Source organism: Cimex lectularius, unplaced genomic scaffold (assembly GCF_000648675.2).
Source record: "Cimex lectularius strain Harlan isolate CLEC.00 unplaced genomic scaffold, Clec_2.1 scaffold179, whole genome shotgun sequence".
NCBI classification, from domain to species: domain Eukaryota; kingdom Metazoa; phylum Arthropoda; class Insecta; order Hemiptera; family Cimicidae; genus Cimex; species Cimex lectularius.
In genome coordinates, this window is record NW_019392757.1 from 608134 (window position 1) to 621236 (window position 13103).

A 13103-nucleotide genomic window follows, 5' to 3' on the forward strand; every position below is an offset into this window, starting at 1 on the left:
AAATTGGATCGAAAAACTAGTGCAAAGTGTTTTTGGCAGCACAAGAGGGCCAAAAGCCAAGAATAGAATAGGCTCGAATTGGAACTATGACAAATCCCTAGACCCATTTTCCAACCCGTGACAAAAGGAGCATTCAAGGCAAATGTATCGGTTAAAATATTAAGTTCATTTGAAATATATGTTAAATTTAGTAAAAATCCTGGACGGATTTGAAATATTATACTATACAGCCTTGGATTGTATTTATAAATTTTAATTTTCAAAGATAGTTTTTAAAATTGTGTAAATTATTGTTGTTACTTTTTGCTTTTAATTATAGTTCGAGTAGTTTTAATTTGCAAGTGGAATTTTGGGTATTTGAAGTGCAAACCTTCCGCCGTGATAAATTAATGCTCACACTTGGTCCAAAAATAGAGCAGCAGTACTTTTGGGCGAATAAATTTTTAAACGTTTATTAATACTCCAACGTATTTAGGCCGCGACCTCGGCAGCACGCTTTCATCCCCCGGCCAATTGGCCTTTCCCATTTTAAATGCGGCAAAATTTATGATTCGCAATTAACTACCTTCACGATGCCTGTACTTAAATTAGAACATTATATTATTGTAATATTCCATTAGAGTCGAAATTTTGTAATTTGAGCTTTCTTTCGCAAATGTACCCAACGTGAAAATTTAGAGTAAGGGAATGGGGGCGAGTAATAATCCGGCTAAAGTTACCCCCCAAAATGGATTCCTTTCAAGAAAAAGACAATTTTCAATACACAAAAAAAAATCAATTTACTAAGTTTTTGAGTTTTTAACTATGTAGATTATCAACCAGCTAATTAATGATCTCAGTTATCCACAAACCCAATAACTGAGAGCATTGAGTTTTTAATTTCATTGAAGAAAACAATTTAATCACACTTTAAAAACCCAATTTTAAAGCATTTTTTTTAAATTTTTCAAGCAAATTTAAACTAATTCTAGTTTAATAAGATATCCTAATTTATCATTACATACTTTTATAATACATACAGTACTTAAACAATATTTTATATAGTTTTGCATTTATGATATTATTTAACAAATAAAAAATTTCTTGGAAAATTAGAAAGAGTTTATGTGGTTTTGAGTTTATTTGAATATGAGTTATAAAAGGATCATTTTGTACCATTTTTCCGTTAATAAAAATTGAAAATTTGAAAAAGTTGAGTACCAAGTAACCATGTGACATATTTGATTTACTACATGTTTAATCAATTGTTTAAAGAAAATTTTTTATATGTCTTTCATTTGGAAATGCTTAAACTTTTATATTGCTATATTAAAAAAAATTATGAAGCAACTGTGGTTATTTTGTTGTCATTGATAGTGGCTCGTACAATTTCCCTTCACCCCGAAGTTCATAGCTTCTTGATTTGATTTATTAATTTAAATTATTTCTTTGAAAGACCAGCTCACCTAGGATATTCGTTGATGAGATGCTCCCCTTCACTGCACAGAACTACCTCGACTACTGGGAAACAAGTCGGTCCCCCCTATCTAAGGAACGCCCTTACCCCTCTCTTTTTCATTCCGCCCCTCCTGGTCCAAATTCTGGCCCAGATTTATCTGTAAACAAAACAACTGAAGGATACCGCGCCCCTCGCCGAAGAGCGTTTGTTTACCGAAATTGACCCCAATGAAGGGTATTAATCCGTACGGGTTGAGAGAGACCAAACCCCAAGAAACCCCCCTGAAAATGAATTACCTTCGTATACATAAAAATACCTGTTTTTCGTTAGGTTATTGTTAAAAAATACAAAAGGTTTTGCACAATAGATTTCAAAACAGATAATACAAATCAAAAAGTGTTTGGTAAATAAATTACTATTGTGCAAAATCCATTACTCCAAAATTTGTCCTCCTTTTCTCTCCCTTCGATACTGTGGACCATGTCATCCTTCAAAAGATGGCTTCCTTATGTCATCCAGCTCAAAGCTAAATTGGTTTGGGTCTTATATGTCTGGATGGAAACGATCATGAGAAAACAAATGAGATCTTGTGGTTACCAGTGAAGCGGGATGTTCCTCAGGCTTCCTCCTGGGACACTTCTTTTCTGTACTTACCTTTATGATTTGCCATTCACAACCACACACTCTTTGCTGATAACCTCCAAATCTACATGCAATACTCCAATCTGATATCGAAAAATGCATTAGATTGATTAATAAGGATATGGAGAAGATTCAATTGGCTGATTAACCTCAATTACTAATAGGCACAAATGCATGGATTGGAAGTAATTGGAAGTAAAAACCAGCTCAGCGAAATTGACCTCTAGACAATTCATAAAATAAATTGTGCAGAAATTCTATTTTCAAGTTACTAACTTAGTTTTGGTCTTTAAAAATGATGACTGAATTATACTCCGGCTGAAACCCTATAAAGTACTTTTACCATCTTAGAAACTTTTATAGCCGCTTTTATTCCAACTATTCGCACATAGAGCTGGTTTTAAATTTTTCTATCCGCTTTAGTGTAAAAAAAAGATACATTTATCCTTTTCTTCAAAGAAATGCATTGGCCGAAAATTTGTATTTTCAAAGAAATCTTAAACACACTTTCAATTTAATAACCGCCATTTCAAACACCAGAGTACATCTTCTCAGACTTTTTACATTTTTTTTCCATTTAAATAGCCAGATATCATCTCAAAGATTCGCACTCAATTCGCTCAAATCTCCATCTTCATAAATACAAAACAGCTTTATTTCAAATTTCTTTCCTAATTAGAGCCCGTAATAATTAACAGAAATTGCCCAAAATTGTCAAAAATGCAAAATTTCCAACCAATCTTTTTAAATTCTCTAAATAAATATTTGTTCTACTTCTTTCTTTAACATTATTTTTATTTATTTTTATATTCTTTGTATACATTGTATATTAATAGTAGTAAAATAAAATTTCACTCTACACATAAATTGTTTTTATTTAACTTTTTTATTTTATTTTATCATTAGTACTTAAATCCAGTTTTCTGCAAAATGTAAACTGACGTTGCTCTTTTTGATTTTGTCTTCTTTAATTCTATTTTTTTTTAACTAAAACCTCTTTTGCAAAATAATGTAGACGATTGAGTAATACGTTTCTTATAATTATTGATTAAAAATGATTAGGTGTACTTTAAAATTTAAAAAATGACATTTTTGTATGCCAAAAAATTATTCATACACTTACAAAACTAAAATAGCATAAATCACAATTTAGTTGCATTCTGCATTAGCATGGTTGAAATATTTTATATGCAATTGCTTTTCATTTAATAAGGTGTTCATTCTACGAGGTTTGATTATTCTTGAGGTGTGTTTGTTCTCTGTGTTGATGTGTCATTATTGCGTGTCGTGGTGAGAGTGGCCAAAATGCATCAAACGCTTTGAGCCCTGAAGATGATCTCAATAAAGATCAAAACGTTGGCACGATAAAGAAAATGTTTTTCTAAATCTACATCACACCGGACCGCATCTCACGTTCTCCAAATAATCATTAATTAACGCTCTCTAAACACCACACATTTCTTATAAACTTACTTCTTAAGCCATATTTGTTTAGTGGTCATACTTGACCACATTACTTATTCCAATTAATGCGAGGTGATTAGTGACCGTTAGTCGATGATTGTTGGGGGATCGTGACATGCGATCTGGTGTGACGTAGGTTTTAGAACAACATTTTCTTTATCGTGCCAACGTTTCGATCTTTGTTGAGATCATCTTCAGGGCCTGGGATTTGCAAACATTGTTTAAATTTAACATTCCAATTAATTATTCTTTTTATCTAGGGTTTTTGGTTGAGATGAAAAATTAATGTCACGAGCGGGATTTAAAAAAAATAAGTCAAAAACCTTAAGTAAAAAGAATAATTACTTTTTTACGAAAATTCAAATTTTCGATTTTTTTCTCCTCTCTTAAACTTTTATACCAGGGGATCAGTTGTCAACCGTCGTCCCTCTCACACTTCACATTCACTCTAATTCAGTCTCCCTCGATATACCCACAAGGGAACACAAAACGAGATATCTATGTATGTAGTATACTATGTAAAATAAAACAGCCTCTTCTCCAAAAATCGGTACCGGTGAGCCAAAGATTCGTTGCCGTACATCAGTACAATACTCGTAGTGGTCATTCTTATTCGCTGTCCATAAGGGGCCAAGAAACGACACCCTTAAAGTAACTGTGACAGCCTTTATCTTCATGGTAAAGAAGATACGCGAAACATACGCTGGCTTTGGGCAAAAAAATATCTGTTTATCAATCGCGTATGGCCAATTCTGAGTCGAGTTAGGCTGATCCTTCTATCATGTTTTAGGCTCTGCGGACTACTTACATTTTATTATAATTCCATTAAAATGATTGGAAGTTTAAAATGTAGTCTACAGACACAAAAAAAAAATTACCATTTCTTATACACTCTGGCTGCACTGTAACGAAATAGTAAAAATAAATTATAGTGTTAAATCGAAGCTATTCTAAGTGAAAATTTATAAACAATTATTAATATTGTTGTAACTCATCCAAAGTTGGTGTTGGTTTTTTCGTATGCTCCAGGACTAACTAGGTGGTAGCAAAAACAACCCAGTAAATCAATTTTGTAAAAAAATAAAACTCAAACTTTGTATCGTAAAAACTGCAACAAATAAAATCTTTGTAACCTCCTATTTTTACCTTAACTACCAAGGGATTAGACAAATAAACATCTTTCCTGGCCAATATAGAATTGAATTAATTAAGTCCACATTAAGCCTCCTATATTTACCTTAACTACCAAGGGATTAGACAAATAAACATCTTTCCTGGCAAATATAGAATTGAATTAATTAAGTCCACATTAAGTTTAATTATGAAATACCGGATAATATTAAAGAAATATAAATACAAATACATTTTAGTAGAGAATTAAAAATAATGAGATATACTAGATGAAATATGTAAATAAAACAATTCAAGAAGTATAGACGTCAAATAATAATTTAAGTGGAGCAATCCTAAAATACAAAACATAAATTTTAGGTTTAGCCCCTTTTCCCGTGTTACGCGATCCTGTCCCACTTTTGTGTATTTCCATATGGCATACGTAACTTATGTAAAGATAGCTTTTCAAGGACATTCTTTTAAAAAATCCAACAATTCGTTTGTACAAATAAAACAAAAAAATTAAAAAATGTAAAAGTTAAAAAAACACAACTTATAATAAGAAAAAAAAGCTCAACACTATTGGCAAGAACTTTTGGCCGCGTAGTTAGATTAAAACCAGGTCAAATTTTTCGATGACTGTTTTACTAATGGTGAGGGCGAATATTGCCACGAAGTGCTTATTTATGCACGAAAAAAGTCGGCGAAAAAACTTCACAAAATACGCGCAGAAATTGCAGAAATTCTAAAAAAAGCGGACACAAGCATAAAACTCGTTCTGTTAAAAAAAATCTGTTCAATCCCTCAATTTAATATAAAATTATTATCTACTCTGTTGTTATTCTTTTCATTTTCCCCCCTTGAAACGATGGACAATTCTGAAAATTGCTTACATTTAAGCCAAGAGGGTACTTAATACACTAAGTAAATTGATTAAATTATATATTCAATTAAAAATAATAAATGTTTGTACTCCTCGATTAGATTTCTAAAACGTTTAGTTTTATTTTTTTACTGACATTATTCTAATCAAACACGAAGAAAAAACGTAAAACCGTCAAATTATAGTGGGTACAGATGTTCTTGAAATTTTGACCAACAAACCTTTTAATGCTAAAAAAAATTGTATTGAATTATTTTTTTTTAAATTTTAATTATGCAAATTCTTTCAAATCAAGAAAGGGCAATAATAGTGCCATTCGCCAAGAAAAACAATCAAATACGTTTCAATAGTACAAAAGGTTAACGTGGAATGCACGCTTTAAGAAACCTTCCAAGCACCAATGGCACAATGGATATGCCAAATATTCTGTGGGACATAACATATGTTCAAGCTTATGTGGTACATAACATAAAGGATATATTCTAAAGGGATCTGATCGTTATACGTTATCGTTGATCATTATGCAAGTTGGCCAAAATAGAACGAAAAAAGGCTGGGAAATTCTTCACAAATTTCAAAGAATAGTTGGAACAACTACGTCGAACTTATCCTCAGCCTAATTGATTAAATCTAATCCAATATAATTATTGAAAAGAGAGCCTAATGGAAATATAAAATAAAACAAGAAGAACCTGGAGCTTGTCTATGGTATACAGAAGGCTCAATGAGAAGAGATAGTACGGCAATGAGCATAAAGGGGCTTTAACTATGAATACCATGACCTTTGGCCCCAGCACAACCACCTTTCAAGCCGAATTGCTAGGCAGACAAATATGTGCACATAAAATAAATAAGTCTCAAGGGTGCAATAATAATATTTTCGATAGTTACTCAAAACTAGGTTGTAGCTGCCTAAATAACTAAAAAGGCGTAACCAATACAAGACAGTCACTGGGTGATCCTTACAGGTTAAAAAAAAATAATGTAATTTTTTGTAATTGCCACATTTATTTTTTATCATTTGTATAAATTAATAATTTCGCTTGTAGTAGTACACTGGACTTAAATATTTTTGTTAAAAGAAAGGAAAAAATATAAAAAAAAGCAATTAGTTATATAATATATGTACCGTGAAATATAAACACTCATACAATTTAAATCAGCCAATTAAGAAGAAGACGTTTTCAAGGGTTGACGTGAATGCGTTAATAGTGGATCAACAGTTTCAAACGAGCTGACATTTTGGCAAGCGGACAGATTCTGGCCGTTTGGAAAACAAAACGGGACAGGTTATTTGCAAACTTTGTTCATCACTTTTTTTCTGTGTGCCGCCCTTGGCAATAGGCACTTTATTACGTAATTCTAACGGAACATTACCTTGGATTTGGGCAAACTAAAATTATATCATATTTATTAAGTTGTTATATTTGAATTTCTAAGTAATGTTTTCGTGAATGCTTGGTCAATTTGTTAACATTAAAATCAATTTTTGTGTTAATCCCCGATGTATAATATAATCAATTTATATCCAGTATTAATATTACAACTAATTCATGTTCCTAACAAATAGTGACCTGAGAACATTCTAAAAAATGAGGTGACAAAGATGTGGGTCTATCTCTTCATTGCCAGTAAAGCGGGGTGTTCCTTAGGGCTCGGTTCTGGGCCCTCTTCCTTTATACCTCCATCTTTATCATCTATCTACTAAAAAAGTTCTTGCAATTACCTCCACATTTACATGCAAATCCCAAAGTTTATAAAAAATGCAATAGATTGACTAATAAGGATATTGAGATGACAATTCATTGAGAAGGTTGTAATTAAGTAAACCTTAATGCATTTAAGACAAAGTGCGTCATACTTAAAAATATATTTAAGTACCAGCTCAACAAAATTGGCCTTTTGCAAATCATTAAAAGAAAAGAAAAATCTGCAGAAGTGCAAATTTTCAAATTTTCAATTGTAGTTAGTAAATTGGGTGTAATCTTGCACAATTATTTGATATGGAATGAACATGCAAATACAATTTTAATTTTGGGAATCGGGGATGTGGTCTGAAATGAAGTAGCTGTATTTTTTTTACAACAAAATGAAGAACATAATCCTTACTGTAAATAATAGTTATTACTAGATTATTTATTAAGTTAATTACTTGTTAAATTATTTATTTATTATTAAAATGACCGAAGTACCTAAACGTGCCGCTTTTCGTTTCACTCCCTTCTATAACAAATTGCATTGGCTCAAACTGTGTCCACCAACAAATTTTATTATCAACTGTCACTTGTAATATTCTCTTTATAAAATATTCGGTACAATTAGCTTTAAAAAAATTGTTTTCCTTTTTTTGTTTACTTTTTGAATACATAATTTATTTTGTTTAACTTTCAGTTTGCATTTGCACTCTGTTCTCTAATATAGAATGTTTCTAAAGTTTCTATTATTATTCGGAAATCGTAAGATGCGGTCTGGTGTGACGTAGATGTAAGAAAAACATTTTCTTTATCGTGCTAGCGTTTCGATCTTTATTGAGATCAACATCGGGGACTGGCATTTATATACATTGTTTAAATTTAACAAATTTAGGATGTGGAAAAAAGTGAATTTATACAATGCAAAAAAATATTTTTTTATATCCACCATTTTGAACACAAACACAATTTCGACTTCAACAATCCAAAAATATTACACACAGAACAAAACAAACATAAACGTAACTTTTCAGAAATGGTTTACATCAACAGAGATAAACACAGCATCAATGACAGAACAGACACATGTTAACTCAGTCGCAGCTACCCCAATAAATCAAATTCAATATCGATAACATAAAAATATCATCACATCACACAAAACATATAATATAACATATAAAAATTCATCACATTCCACACATCAAACATTTTTACACAGTCTAATTTTTCAACAATTTAGCTTTCCTTTTCCTAATTATTCCCGTCTATATAATCTTGAAAAGATAATCTGGCCGAACTATTACCAACGTTTTTCCCATCGTCGGCTCTTTTCACCTCAAAGAATCCGACTCCTTAGGCAAAAATGCCTTTCTATACCGACTTCTTTCCCCACCCATTCAAAATCCAACGTATATACACATAAAGCAGCAATACCTCACTGGCACTCTCAACACGACACGCAAGAATGGCACACTTACGCAGAAAACAAACACTTTGAATGAGTAGAAATACTTTGGTTGAACATCCTATGTGTATTTGTTAAATTTAAACAATGTTTGTAAATTCCAGGCACTGAAGATGATCTCAATAAAGATCGAAACGTTGGCATGATAAAGAAAATGTTTTTCTGAAACCTACGTCACACCAGACCGCATCTCACGATTTCCGAATAATCATACACTAACGGTCACTAATCACCACACAAAGTTTCTATTATTTTCCTTTAAGGAATTCATGTTTCCAGAATTTATACTACATGCATGTAGTTACAAAGTATTGCTTTCTATTTTGTTATTATTAGCAAGTATATTTTTTATATAAATATATTTTATTGGTAATTTCATAGATCGTTTTCAATAACTTATACATGTTACTTTTATTACATTATATATTATTTATGTATTATACAAATGATGCAATTACTCTTACGGGAGAATATCTCTTATTCTGCAAGTTTTCTTCCTTTCGTTTTTCTTTTAAAAATACTTGTTGTCAACCGCACGAACACGTCAATATCTCATGAACTGCCGCAAGATAAGATTTATAAGAAAAGTAAAAGTCAATTAACAAATTTTTGTTTTTCGAGGTTTGGCCCTTAGAGTTGATTTTGGAAAACTCACATTCAAATTTGCTACAGGAAGGCTTTGCAAAACAGCCTAACAGCAAAGTAAAGTTATGACAACTCTATGATAACTAATGTTTTATTACATTAGTTTAAACCTTTGAAAATCAGTTAAAATTTTTACCCATTATTCTTCACTTTCCATGAATGCAAATTTCACAAGTGATTAGTTTCTCAGTAAAATTGTGTATAATTAAGGCGTATGTAATTAAGGTAATAAGAAACTAACAGCGCTATATTAATTTGACTTTAAATAACTATTATGTTAATCCAGCTGATATCATCGTTTAATATTATGTTTCAAATATATCATACTTCAAATATATGTATAATAATATTCTATTAAATAAAAAATTAGTAATATGACCAAATTGAAAGATGGGATCAGAAAATATAAAGTGATAAGGTTGTAGATTTCGTTCATTATTAACTGAGAAAATGATCATGTTTGAAACTGTAAGTAAACTTTCAAATTTGTTAATCTTTATTAATTATTAATAATTAACGTTTGGATGAAGCGATATATTCCTCAAAATGAAGAAACTTCGACTTGTTTTTCAAAAATGTCATTGCCCCTGATTTTTCTTACAAAATTAAATAGTTGGGTATTTTAAAATCAGCTGTAAACAGATACAACAGAATATCGAAAGAATTACATGGTTGAAAGAGTGTTGAAAAGTCTAGTAATAAAGGTTTTCTTTATACATTATTAAAATACTTGTTGATATGATTCCTTCATAGAATGTTTGCCAAATGAAAACGATAAATTAAACTTTTGGAAAATGGAGAATATTTGTGTTGTTAATAGCTACTTATATCTTTTTCCCCTTCTATTGAAAAAGTTTTAAAAACTCTTACCTAATTTGTAATGGGATAATATCGGCTTAGAATATTATCTTTTGGTCAAAATTCAACCCGGGTGCGGGTTGACGACGAACTGATTACTGAAGAGGAACCGCGATGAGGTGTCTATTTTTGCCAAACTATTATATGTTCAACTTGTTGGTGAATAAGATGCAACAGGATGGACCGTTTTTACCCGTACTACCTCTAGGAATAGACGGCTGACGTAGCACATCGGCAGGATATTACGTAAATAGTCCACGGTGTCGAGTTTGTTTACAGGGATTTTGAAGTAGTGAAGCCGGCGGTTTTATTTGCTTGAGAAAAGAGAAAATCCCGTGGACCACAACATCCCTGTCTTCTAATCCGAAGTGTTTTTCACACTCATTGCCTAAGTTCATGGGCTGCTAAAATTAGGCAAAAAAATAAATAAACGGAAAACGGCTAAATAAGGCAATATACAGCCATATATTTTTGTATTGCGCCGATTTCCTTTTAATTCTTCATGTTCGCTGTCGTCATATGAATAATGACACATTTCTGTGGGTACTCAAATGTATCTTTTACTACACAGAATCCTTATCCTCTGTAAATACTGAAATATACTAACCACAATAGATCCCACTACTGACAACTGGACAACAGCCATCACATCTATCCGTTATCCACACGTGTACCTGTTCATATAGTATAACGATTTTTTTCGAGTTAGTAATTAAGGAAAATTTTAAAAATTGTATATTTGAAAATTTACTTATGTTAATTTGTTAATACGGAGTCCTGATGAAGGCGATATATTCTGCCGAAAGCTCGATAAGAAAATAAATGTTGTTTTAGCCATTCATCACACTAAATAAATCACAATCAAAATATTTGTTCAACATTTCTAACATTAAACTGAAAATCTGATCGTTATTTTCCATTTATTTTTTAATAATTAAAAAAAGACTATGGAGACACGCTGAAACGCGACAGGTTTTGAAAAAACTACTAAGATAAGAGAAGCAGGTTTATCACTGCGAAGACCTCATGAAAAAATCTCAAAGAAGTTTTCGATAATTAACAACCTAATAAGTTAACCGGCAAAAATGTCCGACATCTCGTTTCTTTTTTGCTATTTTGTTGTAGTTCGTTGTTTTAGAAGATTTAATGAAGGTAGATGAAAAATCGATTATGTAATACAGTGGCGAATAAAATTTTGGAACGAATGAACTACTAGCAAATAGAAATGAGTCATTTCATGACACCGCGAAGTCTCATGTTTCGTGAGTCTCGCGCCAAAAATTGTTGCATTTGGACGTGCTACCTCACAGATTATATTTGCCAAATATAGCGTTTAGAGAGGAGAGACAAGACCAATATAAGAAATATCACTTCACATGTCAACAAAAACAAAATAATCATTTTAATTAAAATTTTATATTTATGTGAATTTATATTCCGAATAATTTTTTGATAGTGACCATCCTAATTTTATGGAACTCCTTAATAACTTGATGGGTGGGACATAAATTGTCTTTTCCACATTAGGCATGTGGTCGGCTTAGTGTGGAAAAGACAATTTATTTCCTACCCATCAACATATTACGAATAGTTATTAACAAAAAATTTGAATGTAAGAAGTTCTAATTTGATAAGAATTTGAATTTTGCGAAAAGGTTTTAATTTTTTCAAACTTACCAATGTTTCTCATAAACTATACATTATTTTTACAATTCCTTAACCATGATGAATTGTACAAATTAAGAAAAAATTAGTTGTAATTTTTAAGAATAGGCTTCGGTTTTGAAAATAGCATCTGAGCAGCGGAGGAGTTGTAATGTAAGTAGTCATGTATACGCTTTACCTGTTTCGCCGAAGTAAGTTGAAAAAAAAAGTCATTTACCATCGTTGATATTTCACTCAGGCTCAAGTCTTTCACTAGTTTTTAATTTATATTACAAATAAAAGCATTCATATAAACAAATCGCTGTAAAATAGTCCTAAATATAATTTATAAATTTCGAATAATATAGAGCTCGATATATCTTGATGAAAAAATAAATTCAATTGTAAACTGCAGTTAACAAGGAATATGTTCAATTTTTTTATCATCCAGACCGTAGGAAGAATCAGATTATTCCAGAGTAAAATAGTGGTTGATACATCTAGCAATTTAAAAATAAACTTTGTTACATACACCTTGATTATTTTTAAATGATTGTAATGTAATTTGCTTTCAATGTTTATTGGCAGTTGATGATTTTATTAAAAAATAAAAACGAGAAATGGCCATGCATGAGAAATTAATTGGATAATGATTCTGGTAATTTTCAATTTTATTACATTAATGATTCTGTAACATAGATATAAACTCTAATAAAAGTAGTTGAGGCGTCAGTGGAGAAAAATACATATTGGTGTTGGTAACAAAAGCTGCGCACAGGCCGGATTCTATGTATAGAAGGAACAGTTGCTCTTCTTATCATGCCAAATTGGCATTCAGACGTTTGTGCCGGTACGTCTGGTTCGTAGGTTCATAAGCTTAATTTTTTTTCAAGTTCTGTTTTAACTGTCGCTGTTTTTTAAATGGCCTGACAGCCCAGATAGACGCATATTTATACAGAAGCTTAGAGAATCATAGTGAAATGAACATTCTGGAAAAAATGACAACAGTAATAACAGATAGTAACTAATTTGCTGGAAATTATCCATCAAGAGGTTCGGAACAATAGTAAATTTTACCTCGGGCAAAAATTAATATCTTCAGAAAAAGCTTTTATTATGTACAATCACCATTGTTATGGTACGACTCTAGACCTTATAAATTTATGTTTTCTCATCTTCCAGTATGTTTTAATATAATCAACCAGTTTTCATTCCTAATATTTTTAGAACATTAAAAAAATTTATATAAGTCTTTCT

General features: G+C 31.2%; 1 protein-coding gene across 5 annotated transcripts in view; it reads right to left on the reverse strand.

Moving 5' to 3' along the window:
* The window catches only part of LOC106671045, a 31269-nt gene extending 20871 nt beyond the window's left edge, over positions 1 to 10398 (reverse strand). For 2 of the 5 annotated variants that reach the window (XR_001341157.2, XM_014401803.2), the window contains exon 1: positions 1446 to 1559. The gene's annotated coding sequence lies outside the window, so the exon portion shown is untranslated. Of the gene's footprint in view, positions 1 to 1445; positions 1560 to 10214 lie in introns of those variants that run through there. The other 3 variants (XR_001341158.2, XM_014401805.2, XM_014401804.2) reach the window with 2 other exon arrangements.
* Positions 10399 to 13103: the final 2705 nt, after the last annotated feature.